Here is a 20,211-nt window from a genome sequence, read left to right as displayed (position 1 = left end):
TCATGATCTTCACCCATAATGCTTCTTTGTTATAGACCAGCCCGATGCCAACTTATGAGAGAGAGATTTTTGGATTCCTGTGTCTTGCGTAATCCCAGCCCACCGATATCATTAGGCTTCTAAATACTGTCCCAATTGATAAGATGTACTTTCCTTTTTTCTGGATTAGTCCCCCAAAAGAAATCTCTACAAACTTTATCAATCTAATTACAAACATCTTTAGGAATCTTCATAATTTACATAGTGTAACTTAGAATGGAGGAAAGAACTGATTGAACGGAGGTGCATATTCCAGCTAGTGAAAGCGTCTTCATGTTCCAGCTGGATAACTTGGCTTGCATTTTGTCCGAAATTGGCTAGAAGTGTTATTGCCCGTAGTTCTCATGGATGAAAGGCACACCAAGATACTTTCCTAAGTTGCTGGTTAAGGGGATGTCCAGGTCTCTGCTGAACTCTTCTCTAATAGTATGATTAACATTCTTAGAGAAAAACACGCAGGACTTACTTAGGCTAACTTTCTAACCCGATGCCTTGCAAAAAGCTTCAAGCGCTCCCTTTATCACTTGGACCTAGCTTGCATCTGCTTTCGCAAAGAGGACAAGATCATCTGCAAAATAAAGATGAAACAAGTGAGGTCCATTCCTAGATAATAGGTTTCCATTTTTTATCTTCTATTCATGAATCAATTAATTGAGAAAGTTTTTCAATGCATAAAATAAAAAGATATGGCAATAAACGATCTCCCTATCTAACTCCTCTTCCTGGCTTGAAAGTTTCTGACGATGACCTATTCTAAAGTAAACTCATAGAGGCGGAAAAGATGCAAAAATTGATAACTTTGATCATATTATATGGAATACCAATGTCTTGGAGGGTATCAAAAATAGCATTCCAATTAAGGCGGTCATAGGCTTTCTCCAAGTCTATTTTTATCGCCATAAGTCCTTTTTCATTGTTTCTACTCCTCATGGTATGAATCACCTCTTGTGCCACTATGATGTTGTCCACACTAATTCTCCCAGGGATGAAGTTGGCTTGGGTGGAGAATCATCTTTAACTTGGGCTTGATTCTCTTTGTAATAATTTTTGTCACAATCTTGTAGCACACGTTACACAAATTCATAAGTCTAAATTGTGCAAAGTTCTTTGGAAAATGGACTTGTGGGATGATAGAAATCATAGTTTGATTGACTACCACAATGATCTCAGGATCCCTAAAAATCATTTGCACCCAGTCCCAGGAGTGTTGATAAAACTTCGCTAGGAGACCTTCACTATCAGGTGCTTTCCAGCTTCCCATGCTAAACATCGCATGCTTAATTTCCGCTTGAGTGATATTTCTTCTGAGAATGGTCATATCCTCCTCGGCTATCTGGTGCACGAAATTATGATCCACACTTTTCACAACTCCGTTGCAACTAACCAGCAAGTGCACTGGGTCGTCCAAGTAATAAACCTTACGCGAGTAAGGGTCGATCCCACGGAGATTGTCAGCTTGAAACAAGCTATGGTCATCCTTGTAAATCTCAGTCAGGCGGATTCAAATGGTTATGAGGTTTTAATAATTAAAAGATAAATAAAACATAAAATAAAATAAAGTTACTTATGTAATTCACTAGTGGGAATTTCAGATAAGCGTATGGAGATGCTTTGTTGCTTCTGAACCTCTGCTTTCCTATTGCCTTCTTCCAACCATGCGTTACCTCCTTCCATGGTAAGCTGTAGGATCCTCTCAGTGAAAATGGTCCTCTACAGTTTCTGCACGGCTAATCAACTGTCGGATTTCTCGTCTCGGATGAAAAATACCAGGTACAGCTACCGCATGGCTAATCATCTGTTGGTTCCCGCTAGCGTCGGAATAGGATCCATTGATCCTTTTGCACACTGTCACTTGTGCCCAACATTCTCAGGTTTGAAGCTCTTTACAGTCATTCCTTCCCGGATCCTACTCGGAATACTGATGAGCGGATAATTTATACGCTTTTTGGCATTGTTTTTACATAGTTTTCAGTATGATTTAATTAGTTTTTAATATATTTTTATTAGTAAAAACCTGACAGAAATTTTCGAAAAAGAAGGAGACATGGCCGAAAATAATAACAATGCAAGGAAGATGCTTGGTGACTTTACTGCACCAAATTCCAATTTACATGGAAGAAGCATCTCAATCCTTGCCATTGGAGCAAACAATTTTGAGCTAAAGCCTCAATTAGTTTCTCTGATGCAACAGAATTGCAAGTTTCATGGACTTCCATCAGAAGATCCTTTTCAGTTCTTAACTGAATTCTTGCAGATCTGTGATATTTTTAAGACCAATGGGGTTGACTCCGAGGTCTACAGGCTTATGCTTTTCCTGTTTGCTGTAAGAGACAGAACTAGAATATGGTTAGACTCTTAACCTAAAGATAGCCTGAACTCTTGGGATAAGCTGGTCACGGCTTTCTTAGCCAAGTTCTTTCCTCCTCAAAAGCTTAGCAAGCTTAGAGTGGATGTTCAAACCTTCAAACAGAAAGAAGGTGAATCCCTCTATGAAGCTTGGGAGAGATACAAGCAACTGACCAAAAAGTGTCCTTCTGACATGATTTTAGAATGGACTATCCTGGATATATTCTATGATGGTCTGTCTGAATTATCTAAGATGTCATTGGACCATTCTGCAGGTGGATCCATTCACCTAAAGAAAACGCCTGCAGAAGCTCAAGAACTCATTGACATGGTTGCAAATAACCAGTTCATGTACACTTCTGAAAGGAATCCTGTGAGTAATGGGATGCCTCAGAAGAAGGGAGTTCTTGAAATTGATACTCTGAATGCCATATTGTCTCAGAATAAAATATTGACTCAGCAAGTCAATATGATTTCTCAGAGTCTGAATGGATTGCAAGCTGCATCCAATAGTACTAAAGAGGCATCTTCTGAAGAAGAAGCTTATGATCCCGAGAACCCTGCAATAGCAGAGGTGAATTACATGGGTGAACCCTATGGAAATACCTATAACCCCTCATGGAGAAATCATCCAAATTTCTTATGGAAGGATCAACAAAAGCTTCAACAAGGCTTTAATAATGGTGGAAGAAACAGGTTTAGCAATAGCAAGCCTTTTCCATCATCCACTCAGCAACAGACAGAGAATTCTGAGCAGAATCCATCTAGCTTAGCAAATATAGTCTCTGATCTATCTAAGGCCACTCTAAGTTTCATGAATGAAACAAGGTCCTCCATTAGAAATTTGGAGGCACAAGTGGGCCAGCTGAGTAAAAGGGTCACTGAAACTCCTCCTAGTACTCTCCCAAGCAATACAGAAGAGAATCCAAAAAGAGAGTGTAAGGCCATTACCTTACTTGGTGTGGCCGAACCCAGAGAGGAAGGGGAGGACGTGAATCCTAGTGAGGAAGACCTCCTTGGACGTTCACTGACCAATAAGGAGTTTCCCTTTGAGGAACCAAAGGAATATGAGGCTCATACAGAGACCATAGAGATTCCATTCAACTTGCTTCTGCCCTTCATGAGATCTGATGAGTATTCTTCATCTGAAGAGGATGAAGACATTACTGAAGAGCAAGTTGCTAAATACCTTGGTGCAATTATGAAGCTGAATGCCAAATTATTTGGTAATGAGACTTGGGAAGATGAACCTCCCTTGCTCACCAATGAACTGAATGCATTGGATAGGCAGAAATTACCTCAAAAGAAATAGGATCCTGGTAAATTCCTAATTCCCTGTAAAATAGGCACCATGACCTTTGAGAAGGCTCTGTGTGACCTGGGGTCAGGAATAAACTTAATGTCACTCTCTGTAATGGAGAAACTTGGGATCTTTGAGGTGCAAGCTGCCAGAATCTCATTAGAGATGGCAGACAACTCAAGAAAATAGGCTTATGGACTAGTAGAGGACGTGTTAGTAAAGGTTGAAGGCCTTTACATCCCTGCTGATTTCATAGTCCTAGACACTGGGAAGGGTGAGGATGAATCCATCATCATTGGAAGACCTTTCCTAGCCACAACAAAAGCTGTGATTGATGTAGACAGAGGAGAGTTGGTCCTTCAACCGAATGAGGACTACCTTGTGTTTAAGACTCAAAGTTCTCCTTCTGTAACCATGGAGAGGAAGCATGAAAAGCTTCTCTCACTGTAGAGTCAACCAAAGCCCCCACAATCAAACTCTAAGTTTGGTGTTGGGAGGCCACAACCAAACTCTAAGTTTGGTGTTGGGAGGCCACAATCAAACTCTAAGTTTGGTGTTGAACCCCCACATTCAAACTCTAAGTTTGGTGTTGGGAGGTTCCAATAATGCTCTAAACATCTGTGAGGCTCCATGAGAGCTCACTGTCAAGCTATTGACATTAAAGAAGCGCTTGTTGGGAGGCAACCCAATGTTATTTAGTTATATCTATTTTATTGTTATTTCATGTTTTATTAGGTTGATGATCATGTGAAGTCACAAGAATAACTGAAAAATTAAAAACAGAATAAAAAACAGTAGAAGAAACAGCACACCCTGGAGGAAGAGCACTCTGGCGTTTAAACGCCAGAAACAAGCATCTGTTTGGCGTTTAACGCCAGAAACAAGCATCAACCTGGCGTTAAATGCCAGAAACAGGCTACATTTGGGCGTTCAACGCCAAAAATAGGTAGCAGTTTGGCATTAAACGCTAATATTGCATACAAAGGGCGTTTTGCACGCCTAATTGGAGCAGAGATGCTAAGTCCTTGACCCCTCTGGATTTGTGGACCCCACAGGATCCCCACTTCTTCTTCTCTCCTCTTCATACCTTTTCATAACTCTCTTCCACAAATACCCTTCACCAATTACCTCATTCTCTCTTCCCCATCACCTCTTCACCACTCTTCCCTCCCAAACCTACCCACACATGGTTGAACCACTCACCTCCCTCCATCTCCTCCATTTTGTTCTTCTTCTACTACCTTCTTCCTTTTTTTGCTCGAGGACGAGCAAACCTTTTAAGTTTGGTGTGGTAAAAGCATTGCTTTTTGTTTTTCCATAACCATTTATGGCACCTAAGGCCAGAGAAACTTCTAGAAAGAGGAAAGAGAAGACAAAAGCTTCCACCTCCGAGTCATGGGAGATGGAGAGATTCATCTCAAGGGTCCATAGCTCAGTAGTAGAGCATTTGACTGCACAACAAGAGAGCCCACTCATGGACCTCAATAAGAGCATGAGGAATTCTCTCACCAAGAAATCCCTGAGATGCCTCAAGGGATACATTTTTCTCCACACAACTATTGGGAGCAACTAAGGATAAGAGCACCAAAATCACTAGGGATGAAGCAACAAAGGCAAGGAAGAGACATAGAGGAGCTCAAGAACACCATTGGTTCTTCAAGAAGAGGAAGACGCCACCCTCACTAAGGTGGACCCGTTCCTTAATCTCCTTGTTCTTATTTTTCTGTTTTTCATTTACTATGCTTTATGTTTTTGTCTTCACTATATGATCATTAGTGTTTAAGTGTCTATGTCTGAAAGCTATGAATGTCCTATGAATCCATCACCTTTCTTAAATGAAAAATGTTTTAATTACAAAAGAACAAGAAGTACATGAATTTTAAATTCATCCTTGAAATTAGTTTAATTATTTTGATGTGGTGACAATACTTTTTGTTTTCTGAATGAATGCTTGAACAGTGCATATGTCTTTTGATGTGGTTGTTTATGAATGTTAAATATGTTGGCTCTTAAAGAACAATAAAAAAGGAGAAGTGTTATTGATAATCTGAAAAATCATGAAATTGATTCTTGAAGCAAGAAAAAGCAGTGAATACAAAAGCTTGCGAAAAAAAAAGAAAGAAAAGAAAAATGGCAAAAAAATAAAGAGAAAGAGAAAGAAAAAGCAAGCAGAAAAAGCCAAAAGCTCTTTAAACCAAAAGGCAAGAGAAAAAAGCCAATAGCCCTTAAAACCAAAAGGCAAGGGTAAAAAGGATCCAAGGCTTTGAGCATCAGTGGATAGGAGGGCCTAAAGGAATAAAATCCTGGCCTAAGCGGCTAAACCAAGCTGTCCCTAACCATGTGCTTGTGGCGTGAAGGTGTCAAGTGAAAACTTGAGACTGAGCGGTTAAAGTCGAGGTCCAAAGCAAAAAGAAGAGTGTGCTTAAGAACCCTGGACACCTCTAATTGGGGACTCTAGCAAAGCTGAGTCACAATCTGAAAAGGTTCACCCAATTATGTGTCTGTGGCATTTATGTATCTGGTGGTAATACTGGAAAACAAAGTGCTTAGGGCCACGACCAAGACTCATAAAGTAGCTGTGTTCAAGAATCAACATACTAAACTAGGAGAATCAATAACACAATCTGAATTCTGAGTTCCTATAGATGCCAATCATTCTGAACTTCAAGGGATAAAGTGAGATGCCAAAACTATTCAGAGGCAAAAAGCTACTAGTCCCGCTCATCTGATTGGAGCTAAGTTTCATTGATATTTTGGAGTTTATAGTATATTCTCTTCTTTTTATCCTATTTGATTTTCAGTTGCTTGGGGACAAGCAACAATTTAAGTTTGGTGTTGTGATGAGCGGATAATTTATACGCTTTTTGGCATTGTTTTTACATAGTTTTCAGTATGATTTAATTAGTTTTTAATATATGTTTATTAGTTTTTAAATAAAAATCAAATTTCTGGACTTTACTATGAGTTTGTGTGTTTTTCTATGATTTCAAGTAATTTCTGGCTGAAATTGAGGGACTTGAGCAAAAATCAAATTTAGAGGCTGAAGAAGGACTGCAGATGCTGTTGGATTCTGACCTCCCTGTATTCAAAGTGGAGTTTCTGGAGCTACAAGAGTCCAAATGCGCGCGCTCTCAATTGATTTGGAAAATAGACATCCAGGGCTTTCCAGCAATATATAATAGTCCATACTTTGCCCGAGTTTAAACGACGCAAAGTTCAACGCCAGCTTTCTGCCCTATTCTGGAGTTAAACGCCAGAAACAGGTTGCAAAGCAGAGTTAAACGCCAGAAACAGGTTACAAACTGGCGTTTAACTCCAAGAAAGACCTCTACACGTGAAAGCTTCAATGCTCAGTCGAAGCACACACCAAGTGGGCCCGGAAGTAGATTTCTGCATCATTTACTTAATTCTATAACCCTAGTAACTAGTTTAGTATAAGTAGAACTTTTTACTATTGTACTAGGAGTCTTTTTCCCTATTTTCGAATTCATATGCCATTGGGGGAGGCTGGCCATTTGGCCATGCCTGGACCTTGTTCTTATGTATTTTCAATGGTAGAGTTTCTACACACCATAGATTAAGGTGTGGAGCTCTGCTGTTCCTCATGAAGTAATGCAAAGTACTATTATTTTTCTATTCAATTCAAGCTTATTTCTTCTCTAAGATATCCATTCGCACACAAGAACATGATGAATGTGATGATTATGTGACGCTCATCATCATTCTCACTTATGAACGCGTGCTTGACAAACACTTCCGTTCTACATGCAAACAAGCTTGAATGCATATCTCTTAGCCTCCTGGTTCATGACGCATGGTTGCCTCGCCTGACAACCGAGCCTTCCATTCCATGAGATCAGAGTCTTCGTGGTATAGGCTAGAATTATTGGCGGCCATTTCTGAGATCCAGAAAGTCTAAACCTTGTCTATGGTATTCCGAGTAGGATCTGGGAAGGGATGGCTGTGACGAGCTTCAAACTCGCGAGTGCTGGGCGTAGTGATAGACGCAAAAGGATTACTGAATCCTATTCCAGTATGATCGAGAACCGACAGATGATTAGCCGTGCGGTGACAGCGCATTTTGGACCATTTTCACTGAGAGGACAGGATGTAGCCATTGACAACGGTGATGCCCAACATAAGCTTGCCATAGAAAGAAGTATGAATGTTTGGATGAAGACAGCAGGAAAGTAGAGGTTCAGGAGGAACAAAAGCATCTCTATACGCTTATCTGAAATTCTCACCAATGAATTACATAAGTATCTCTATCCTATTTATATTTTAATTATATTTTAATTATCAATTCACCATAACCATTTAAATCCGCCTGACTGAGATTTACAAGGTGACCAATAGCTTGCTTCAAGCCGACAATCTCCATGGGGTCGACCCTTACTCACGTAAGGTTTATTACTTGGACGACCCAATGCACTTGCTGGTTAGTTGTGCGAGATTGTGAAGAAGAACTATTATTATGAACGTGCATATTGAGTTTTTAGTGCCATTACCAAGGAATGAACGATCACGATTTTGTGCACCAAATACCACAGACAAGATATAGACTTTCCGGATCCCAAGAATGTTGCCAATGATTCTAGCCTATACCACGAAGATACTAATATCACGGACTCGGTCTGTGTATTAGATATCCAAGAGAATATACTCCGGCTGTCGTCCAATGACTACGTTGAACATCATGTAGACCGCTTGTAGTTGTCAGGTACGCGGATCTTGGCTAAGCGAGTAACGAAGATTGGGTGATTGTCACGGAACACTCCTTCATTCTGACTTAACTGAATTAAGTACGAGAGTATATCTTAGAGAAGAAGTAGGCGTGAATTGAAGGAAAAACAATAGTACTTGCATTAATTCATGAAGAACAGCAGAGCTCCACACCTTAATCTATGGGGTGTAGAAACTCCACCATAGAAAATACATAAGTGAAAGAGGTCTAGGCATGGCCGTAAGGCCAGCCTCCAAACGTGTACAATGGTCTATGATAGATGATCAAAAACCTCTAAAATAAATCTCTAAAAGTAGTTGTTATACTAGACTAGTAACTTAGGGTTACAGAAAATGAGTAACTAAGTGCAGATAGTGTAGAAATCCACTTTCGGGGCCCACTTGGTGTGTGCTTGGGCTGAGCATTGAATCTTTTTCGTGCTTAGGCTGTTCCTGGAGTTAAACGCCAGCTTTGGTCCCAGTTTGGGCGTTTAACACCAAGATGTTTTAGGCTGACTTTGGACGCCAGTTTGGGCTATCAAATCTCGAACAAAGTATAAACTATTATATATTTCTGAAAAGCCAAGGATGTCTACTTTCCAACGCAATTAAGAGCGTGCCAATTGGGCTTCTGTAGCTCCAGAAAATCCACTTCGAGTGCAGGAGGGTCAGAATCTACAGCATCTGCAGTCCTTTTTCAGCCTCTGAATCAGATTTTTGTTCAGGTCCCTCAATTTCAGCCAGAAAATACCTAAAATTATAGAAAAATACATAAACTCATAGTAAAGTCTAGAAATATAATTTTTGAATAAAAACTAATAAAAATATAATAAAAACTAACTAAAAGGATAGAGTAATTGAGAGATGCATAAAGAGATTTAAAAAAGGATACACCAAGCTCTTTTAACTCATTTACATCATCAACCCATCTGTCCTCATGATGTTTAAGGACGTGACACAATTCCTCCTTGTTCTACCTTTTGCCTTTTTGTTGGAAATACTTGGTATTCTTATCTCCAAAGTCATCTACATTCAATAGCTTTTTTCCTTCACAATAATCGTCTCGTACTCCTTCCAAAGATATTTTTGGAGCTTTTCCAAGAACAGGTTGTCATTGAAAGAGAGATTCTGGTTGATACCATCGAGCTTGAGGAGAATTTCCAAATTTTTCGTAAAAATATGCCCGAAAACTTCTTTATTCCAAATTTTAGCCTTCTTAATAAAATTATTATTGTTGTAAATAAGTTCTCCTTGCTTGCACTAGCTATTCTTCACCAAATTATTATAGTCTTCATGAAGAATCCAAGATGCCAAGAGCTTGAACTGTCTTTCCTTCTATTAACCTCTATCAAATTGAAGTCTAGAAGAATGGGAAGGCGGTCCGACTTCAACTTTGGGAGGTGTTTCACCCCTAACATTGGGAAATGGTAATTGAACTCCAAATTACATAGAAAATAGTCAAAGTTTCATTTGATCCTGTTTTGTTTCCGTGTAAAGGGATGACCCGCAAACCCCAGGTCTCTGATTCCATAATCTTGAATACAATCTTGGAACCTGTTCGAGTCTTGAGAGAGGTTGAAATTGCCCCCCGCTTCCTCCAGTGAGACAATAGAACTAAAATCTCCTCCGAGGCACCAAGGACATTATGTTGTTGCTACAATAATCTCAAGATCATTCCATAGGCTACTGCAGATGCTTGGTTGCGGGCTACCATATATGCAAGTAAAAAATCTAGTACGGTTATCACTATCTCTAATTCTCATGTGGACAAGTTGTCTTTGGACCTTCAATGGTTTAATATTCCATTCTTTCTTGTTACAAAGACACCAAATTCCATCCAAAAAACCTTCCGCTTCACTTATGCACTAAGAGTCAAAACCAATTTTGCAGATAATCCCTTCAGCTTTAGCTCTTGAAACACAAGTTTCAAGTAAAACACATAACTTATGATTATAATGAAAAATCAGATCCTTAATAATAATGGAGAATCCTTTAGAGGATGTCCCCTACAATTTTAGATTAAAGTATTCATGATAAATAGTAAGATAATAAAGAAAAACAAACTCTCTGTATACATCAGGAACATTCCGCCGAATTCGGCTTGCTATTAGTGGACTGAACCACTATAACTGGGCTTTGGATAGCAACTTCCTCCATTTGACTCCCTGGTTCAACCATAGCAATATCCAGGTCTGCTTTAGCACTGGCTTTTGTAAGATCATGGATTTTTGAAAATTAAATAGTAAGTTATTTATAATTTATTATATTTGTTGATAATTTTATTTAAAAAAATATTTTCCTAAAAGTAATTAAATTAAATTTTATAATACTTTGAGTTTAAAATCTGTTATGATTTATAAAATTTTCTAAATAATTGAGTATTTTCATATTAGAGATTTACAGTTTTAGTAATTAAAAATAATGAAAATTTTATACAATTTAAATTGAATAATTGAAAATTTTGATTAATTTTTATGAACTAAAAGAAAATATATTTATTTATCTCTAATTTTAAATTAAAGTACTTAATTAGAAATAATTTGTAAATTAAAAAATAAATCGTATTCTTAAAGTTAATTATATTGGATTAAATTTGATTTTAAATTATTACTCTATCAAATCCCAAAATCTCCAAATAGAAACCCTAATTTACACTCTACAAACCCTAATTTTTTAACACAACACACTCGCCCCTTTTTTGTCTTTTACACGCTGCCACTCCCCACTCTCACCTTCCACTCAACGCACACACAACCCTCGCCAGACACACACAGCATACACTCCACTCATTAAGCTCGCACGCAAGAAGAGGAGAAAGAAGAAAGAGAAAGGTAGCACTGGTGGAGGGAAGGTTGCTGCCGCTGTCGCCACTGTGTTTCTGAGGAAAGCTCGAGATGGAAATGAGTGGGACACAAGCCGGGGACACAAGCCAGGGACCACGAACAGGAGAGGAAGCTGCTGCTGTACCATCGGACTCCATCGTTGCCGTTGGGAGAGCAGAACCGTGAGAGAGAGACGCAGATGAGAGAGGGAGGGTCGTTCCTAACCACCGTCACCTTCGTTCATGCTGTCACCTCCAGCTACGTCATTGTCGAGCTGTGGCACCCCGTCGCTGTCACCATACTTCACCGTCGTGGAAGGAGCTAAAAGAGAGGGAGCATGCGAGGGAGTCACCATCGCCGAGTTGCTCACCATTCTGAGCTACACTGCCGTATCTGTAGCTGCTAGGAGCGTGGATGTGACCATCAGAAGTCGCCACGGGAGTTGAGGTAGGGTTTTTCTTAAAATTTATTTTATAATACAAAATTGTTATAAATAGATATTGATGTGAAAAATATATTTTATTGATTATGTGAGTATTATGTTGTGGTTGTTTACTGGATTAAATTATTGATTGCTTGAGTGGTGTGTAGTTATTGATAAAAATAAATTTGAAAAGTTGATTCGATTGAGTATGATGACAAGTGATTTTCTTGGTTTTGGAGTTGAATTAATATTAAAAAATAAATTTATATTGAAAATGGTTGAAATTGAAAATGATTTGATATTGAACCTGATTTGATATCGAAAAATTGGAAAGGATTTGATATTTAAAAATTGTTTGATATTGAAATTGGTTGAGAATAGTTTGGGAGATGTGATTTTTATGGAACCTGTAAGGGTGGCAAAGTCTGAGTTTTAGAGGAGATGTTGCCAAAATTTTTATAAAAATTGGGGATTTGTTTGAAGTGGTTATTTAAAAATATTTGGATTTAAGGATTATATGATTTGATTTTGAGTTATTAAAAAAAGGATTACATTTTGAGTTTGATTTATTTAGAAAAGAATGAATTATGTTTTGAGTATGAATTATTGATGAGCGAAATGGGAGGTGTGATGAGGATGAGTGTGATAATAAAGAATGATGATGATTGAATTTGAATGAAGGATGATAAAGATTGATTCTAAAGTACAATTTTTGAATGCATTGAATGATATTGAGAATGGATTTAAAAATGAAATTGAATTTGATTGAGATACTTAGGCAGTAAAAAGGGTTGTGGTTCATCCAACTTGCTCTAGGTTAGTGATTGTGATGCTTGGACAGTAGCAGCAGTAGTGGTTTATTCCACTTGCTCTGGGTTGAGTTTGTAAACATTTGATTGGGTAGTAGCATTAGTAGTGGATTATTCTACTTACTCTGGGTTAAGCGGGTAGTAGCAAGGAATTGTGCCTCAGTCCCACTTGCTCTGTGATGCGGTGTTTCTATCCAAGGTTAGCTACCAGGATATGTTAGGTTTCGGTTATATCATCAGCCATAGGGCAAACATGCATTATATTCATTTGTATGCTTTGTTTGATTTTGAATTTGCTTTAGTTTGCCTAATTGGTTAACTGTTATTAACTGCTATCTGAGCTATTTGATGTAATTTGTATCTATACCTGTGCTTTCCTTGTCTATTTTGCATGTGTTTATTTTTGAGAGATTTCTCAGGCGGGTGGAGGAGGCGCTGAGGGTTGTTTCTGATGTGGTACTTTTGAGATTGAGTACTGGTGATGAGTTGCTGATAGTGTTGAATGATTATGTGATGGGCTGAAGGCTATGATTGGTTTCTGATGGAGGTTTACTTAAGTATAAAAAATCAAGCTAGTTTAGCATAGACTTAATGAACCTGTGCTTGGAACAGGTTGATCATTCATACAGTCTAGGAGACTTTTAAGATTTTCTTATAAGAAAAGAAGGTTTTGGACTTTGGGTAATTAATTGATTTCTTTTAAAAATATTTTGGATTTTTGGATGTTAAACCATTGGTTTTCAAAAGATTCATAAGACAAGTGATGATCACTATGCTTGAAAACAATATTCTTTTTTTTTTTAAAAATATCTTCTTATGACAATTCTGAAAATCCGAGGTGAGACCATGTGGTTAGGTTCTCACCCCCTACAGCTTTACCTTTTTAGGAATCGGATGAAGAAGCTTAGGAAGAGTCTAATTGCATTTTGCCTACATGATATTGTTATATAATTTAGTTATTATTTATTATTTTTCTTCGCCATTAATATTATATCTTGTTAAGAGGGTTAGGAGTCATGATAGTTATGTTTGTAAGTTATTGTCTAAAGAATTTAGTTATTGTGTGTGTATGTGTGTGTATATGTGTGTGTGTGTGTATATTTAAGTGGTTGTGATTGATTTGTATGTGTGTAAGTGCATTTTCAAGAAAAAAATATTTTCAATTTTTAAAAGAATAGTTTATACGGTCTCGATTTTTACAAAGGCTCATATTTTATTATTAAGTATATGGAAGTCATCGTAATACTCCTCACTATCAGAGTGGCGCAGTCGGAAGCGTGACATTCTAGTAGTAAGGGTGTTAGATTATGGTATCAGAGCAGTCTTTCCTATAGAGCCTGAGGCATAGACTGACTATGCTTCAGTTGCATACTTTGAGCGTCTGTCATGTAGTAGATCTTGTTCGAATAACAAGAGTTAGAGTTTTATGCACATGACTGCTTATTGATTAATGCCGTTATTCTACCATAGCATACATCACGATATGAAGTTCGGCTAGCTTAATACTGATGGTTTATGTATATGAGAGTACTAACTGATTATCATAGGCGAAATAGAACTAATAGGTAACGTATATCATGGGGTTTAGAAAACATTAGAAGTTGGAGTTTGAAAAGTTGAAGCTGTGAAGTTGGTACGAGATTAGTGTGCGGATGTTAAGCACGTCGTTTTAACCCCAACTTGTTTTGTAACCATTCGCCGCCTTGCTTTACCATCACATGTTTGAACCATGTCATCTTTTGCATCAAGCCTGCTTTGTAACTTTTGCCTTGCAATCACACTCCTACCCTTATATCTTTATGCCGTATGACAATCCAAGTATTTGAAACTGTATGTATATATACTGAGATCATTTTGCTTTTTTCCTAAATGCATTCAAATGTGAAGATGATATAAACCTCTTTCAATTTGAATCAATTTTTGAGGACAACATTTTTTATAAGTGGGGTAGGATCTAAGATTCCGAATTTTTGAAAATTAAATGGTAAGTTATTTATAATTTATTATATTTGTTGATAATTTTATGTAAAGAAAATTATTTTTCTAAAAGTAATTAAATTAAATTTTATTATACTTTGAGTTTAAAATCTGTTAGGATTTATAATATTTTCTAAATAATTGAGTATTTTCATATTAAGAATTTAAAGTTTTAGTAATTAAAAATAATGAGAGTTTTATACAGTTTAAATTGAATAATTGAAAGTTGATTAATTTTTATGAACTAAAAATTTATCTCTAATTTTATATTAGAGAATTTAATTAAAAATAATTTATAAGTCGAAAAATAAACAATATTCTTAATGTTAATTATATTGGATTAAATTTGTTTTTAAATTATTACTCTACCAAACCCCAAAATCTCCAAATAGAAATCCTAATTTACACTCTACAAATCCTAATTCCATTACACAACACACTCACCCCCTTTTCTTCTTCACGTCGCCACTCCCCACTCTCACCTTCCACTCAACGCACACACAACTCTCACCAGACATGCACAACACACACTTCACTCATGAAGCTCGCACGTGCAGAAGAGGAGAGGGAAGAGAGAGAGGTAGCGTCAGCGAAGGGAAGGTTGCTGCCGCCATCGCCACAGCATCGCTGAGGGAAGCCCGAGACGAAGATGAAGGAGACGCGAGCCAAGGACCATGACCAGGAAAGGAAGCCGCCACTGTACTGTTGGACTCCATTGTCGCCGTGGGAGAATAAAACCATGAGAGAGAGAGACACGGGTGAGAGAGGGAGGGTCGGGCCTAGCCGTCGTCATCGTCGTCCCTATTTCTGGACACATGATTGATAGTTGTGATTTCGCTAGACTCCTTTTATAAATTCCTAGCATCCATGTTCTTCTGAGTAATTCTAGCCATGTCAGGGGCTTCGTCTTTATTTTTTTTAATCCTTTGCTGATTTTCCTCCGCTAAAACATGGAACCTTGATTTTTGCACATCTTCATTTTTTTCCTTTTACAATGCATCTGATTTGGACTTTTCCTTTCTTTGATTCCTTCTTACAATCATCTAAGGGCCAAAAATATTGTCTTCTTCATAATCTTTAATGCTTTCCTGATTTGCATTCTCGTTATGAAAATCCTGCGTATTTTGTTGCGATTCCTTAGGTGCAAATTTCCTGCGAGAATGAGTAGAAGCCAGCTCGTCTACTTTTAGCATGGTGCGAATAGCTCTACCCAACTTCCATAGAAGGACCTTGTTGTAAAAATAAAATATTCTAAACTTGCACTTTTGATTCACATCAACTTAGCCTATTAATTAATAGTAAGCTTTCATGGATAAGAGATCAACCTCCTATTCAATAGAACTCACATGTTCTAAAAAATTATTTTTTTCTAAAAAATTATTTTTATGGCCTATAATCGAAAAAAATTTATTTTATAATCACTTTTGTATAAACTTTTGTTGTACAAATCAAATGATCCAACGTAAAAAATTTGCCTATAAACCAATCTCTAGTTATAATATTATCTTTTTCATCATCTAGTTCATCGTCTCTCAGATTTTCATTTTTATCGACAATAGATTCTGCTGAATGTTTAGGTCCTGCAACTCTGTTGTTGGTGATGTTCTTGTTAGCAACGACCACATCAAGATTGGATGAAATTATTGATAGGACTGAATTTTGTGACTCTACAACTACTTTAGAAGATTCTAAAATAGCTTCATCTAGAGGCAGAGAAGGAGAAGGATACTTTATTGGCTATTTGGCTGGTGGGCCTTCTTCTTCAGCTATGCCTAGCTACTCATATAAGGAAGGACCAAAGTCTCCAACGTTTATCAAGCCAGAAAGTGATTTTTCAAAGAAGGTATCGTTGAAAAAGCTAAAATCTTTGGAGATGGTGGCGAGTATAGACAATGAAGATGGTGGTGGTGGTGATAGTGGAGAAAATAATGTTGTATTCTTGTCTTCCATTGATTTATTTTTATTCTTGATACTAATTCGACCTTTTTATGATGTATTCTTGTATATACTATCACATTTCTTACAGTTGTGTCAACCATCCTGATACAAGTTCTATGGGACAAATTGAGAACTGTCATAAGCCAATTGGTCCAATTATAAGAGCAATAATTAAGAGAAAAAAAAGAAGATTTTGCAAACATGGCTAAATCATTTGTTCAGGAGATGCATCAAGAATTGGGTAAGACAATGATTAACGATTATGAAAAGTCAAACGTCTTACTATTTACAAGATGCATTGAAGACTTTCGTTAGTCAAGATGAATTAAACAGGCATTACTTTGCTAGTATCTATTTTATGTTTATTTTATTTTAGTTTGTTTTGTTTGTTTTAGGCCCAGTTGTGATTTGGCCCGTTTTTATTTTAGTGAACTTAGTAGTTAGGGTTTTAAACTTAAGATGTATAAAAACCCTCTAAAATATGATGGCCAATTTTTTTTCTTAATTTTGATGAATGAAAATTTCTTTGAGTTTATTTGAGAAACTTAGGCGTGAACATGAGAGGTAGAGTGATTCCCTTAACTGTTGCATCAGGAAATCAAATTAAGGTAAAGAAGTCTCTTTCTTTGATTTTCCATCTTACTCTGGGTTAAGGAAAGAAAAGGAAAAACAAAAAAGCTATCTTTTTTGTAATTATTGTCCTTTTCATATACTATTTTTTCACCTAAAATATTCGAGGACAAATCTTTTTTGAAGAGGAGTAAAATGATACGGAACGTAACCAAGAGTAAGATGGAAAATCAAAGAAAGGGACTCCTCTACCTCAATTTGATTTCCTGATGCAACAGTTAAGGGAATCACTCTACCTCTCCTGTCACATTCAAGTTTCTCAAAAAAACTCAAAGAAATTTTCATTCATTAAAATTAAGAAAAGAAAAAGCAGCAATTGAATTATAGAGGATTTTTATATCTCTTAAGTTTAAAATCCTAACTCATAAGTTCACTAAAAGAAAAATAGGTCAAATCACAACTGGGCCTAATACAAACAAAAGAAACTAAAATAAAATAAACAGAAAATAAAAACTAAGAAAGTGATGCCTATTTAATTCATCTTGATTAACGAGAGTTTTCGATACATCTTGTAAATAGTAAGATGTTTGACTTTCCATAATCGTTAATCATTGTCTTGTCCAATTCTTAATGCATCTCCTGAATAAATAATTTAGCCATGTTTGAAAAATCTTCTTTTATTCTCTTAGTTGTTGCTCCGGTAATTTGACCAATTGGTACATGACAGTTCTCAGTTTGTCCCATAGAGCTCGTATCACCTCTCTTTATTTTTTTTTTATTTTTCTGGGATCGGTGCCTTTTAGTTACAATTTTTATATACTAGTTAAGAAAAAAACGTAGAACGGGGAGCTACCAAAGCAGATATATATGAAAAGGATACTCTGAGAATTGTAATTTTAATTTTGTTTCACTCGATTTTTGGTATATTTTGACAGCGTGTCGAATCGAGCTTGTATCAAAGTCGCAGTTTAAAATCCTAACTCATAAGTTCACTAAAATAAAAATAGGCCAAATTACAACTGGTCCTAAAACAAACAAAACAAAATAAAATAAAATAAAATAAACATAAAATAAATACCAAGAAAGTGATGCATATTTAATTCCTCTTGACTAACGAGAGTTTTCAATACATCTTGTAAATAGTAAGATGTTTGACTTTCCATCATCGTTAATCATTGTCTTACCTGATTCTTGATGCATCTCCGGAACAAATGATTTAGCCATGTTTAAAAACCTTCTTGTATTCTCTTTGTTGTTGCTCTTGTAATTGGACCAATTGGTATAAGATAGTTCTCAGTTTGTCCCATTGAATCTGTATCATCTCCCTTTATTTTTTTTATTTCTCTAGGATAGGAGCCTCTTAATTTCAATTTTTATATACTAGTTAAGAAAAAAGCATAGAAAGGGGAGCTACCAAAGTAGATATATATGAAAGGTATGTTTTGACAGCGTGTCGAATCGAGCTTGTATCAAGGTCGCAGTTTAAAATCCTAACTCAAAAGTTCACTAAAATAAAAATAGGCCAGATCACAACTGGGCCTAAAAGAAACAAAACAAATTAAAATAAAATAAACGTAAAATAAATACTGAGAAAGTGAAGCTTATTTAAGTCATCTTGACTAACGATAGTCTTCAATACATCTTGTAAATGGTAAGATGTTTGACTTTTCATAATTGTTAATCATTGCCTTACCCATTTCTTGATACATCTCCTGAACAAATGATTTAGCCATATTTGAAAAACTTTCTTTTATTCTCTTAGTTATTGCTCATGCAATTGGACCAATTGACATATGACAGTTCTCTGTTTGTTCCATAGAATTTGTATCACCTCCCTTTATCTTTTTGTTTATTTTTGTTAGAATTTTTATATACTAGTTAAGAAAAAAACATAGAAAGGGGAGCTACCAAAGCAGATATAAATGAAAGCGATACTCTGAAAATTGTAATTTTTATGTTGTTTCACTCGATTTTTGGTATGTTTTGACAGGATGCCGAATTAAGCTTGTATCAAGGTCGCAGTTTAAAATTCTAACTCATAAGTTCACTAAAATAAAAATAGGCCAAATTACAACTGGGCCTAAAACAAACAAAACAAACTAAAATAAAAAAACATAAAATAAATACTAAGAAAGTGATGCATATATAATTCATCTTGACTAACGAGAGTTTTCTATACATATTGTAAATAGTAAGATGTTTGACTTTCCATCATCGTTAATCATTGTCTTGCCTAATTCTTGATGCATCTCCTGAACAAATGATTTAGCCATGTTCAAAAACCATCTTTTATTCTCTTAATTGTTGCTCTTGTAATTGGACCAATTGGCATATGATAGTTCTCAGTTTGTCTCATAGAGCTCGTATCACTTCCCCTTAATTTTTTCTATTTTTCTGAGATCAGTGCCTCTTAGTTACAATTTTTATATACTGGTTAAGAAAAAAACATAGAAAGGGGAGCTACCAAAGTAGATATACATGAAAGGGATACTCTGAGAATTGTAATTTTTATTTGGTTTCACTCGATTTTGGGTATGTTTTGACAGGGTTTTGAATCGAGCTTGTATCAAGGTCAGAGTTTAAAACCCTTACTCATAAGTTCAGTAAAATAAAAATAGGCCAAATTTCAAATGGGCCTAAAACAAACAAAACAAAATAAAATAAACATAAAATAAATACTAAGAAAGTGATGCATATTTAATTCATCTTGACTAACGAGTGTTTTCAATACATCTTGTAAATAGTAAGATGTTTGACTTTCCATCATCGTTAATCATTGTCTTGCCTAATTCTTGATGCATCTCCTGAACAAATGATTTAGCCATGTTTGAAAACATTCTTTTATTCTCTTAGTTATTGCTCTTGTAATTGGACCAATTAACATAAGATAGTTCTCAGTTTGTCCTATTGAATTTGTATCATCTCCCTTTATTTTTTTTAATTTCTCTAGGATTGGAGCCTCTTAGTTTTAAGTTTTATATACTAGTTAAGAAAAAAAGTAGAAAAGGACTGGGAATTGTAATTTATATTTTGTTTCATTTGATTTTTGTATGTTTTAACAGGGTGTCGAATTGAGCTTGTATCAAGACCGCAGTTTAAAACCCTAACTCAAAAATTCACTAAAATAAAAATAGGCTAAACCACAACTGGGCCTAAAACAAACAAAACAAATTAAAATAAAATAAACATAAAATAAATACTGAGAAAGTGAAGCGTATTTAATTCATATTGACTAACGATAGTCTTCAACACATCTTGCAAATA

At 36.2% G+C, this 20,211-nt stretch overlaps 1 non-coding gene across 1 annotated transcript; it reads right to left on the bottom strand.

Moving 5' to 3' along the window:
• Positions 1-2,476: 2,476 nt before the first annotated feature.
• LOC112730839 (small nucleolar RNA R71) lies at positions 2,477-2,585 on the bottom strand. Its single transcript, XR_003166645.1, has one exon. It is a non-coding gene; the product is annotated as a small nucleolar RNA R71 (small nucleolar RNA).
• Positions 2,586-20,211: the final 17,626 nt, after the last annotated feature.

This window comes from Arachis hypogaea, chromosome 12 (genome assembly GCF_003086295.3).
Source record: "Arachis hypogaea cultivar Tifrunner chromosome 12, arahy.Tifrunner.gnm2.J5K5, whole genome shotgun sequence".
Classification (NCBI taxonomy): Eukaryota; Viridiplantae; Streptophyta; class Magnoliopsida; order Fabales; family Fabaceae; genus Arachis; species Arachis hypogaea.
This window is presented reverse-complemented; position numbering and strand designations above follow the sequence as displayed.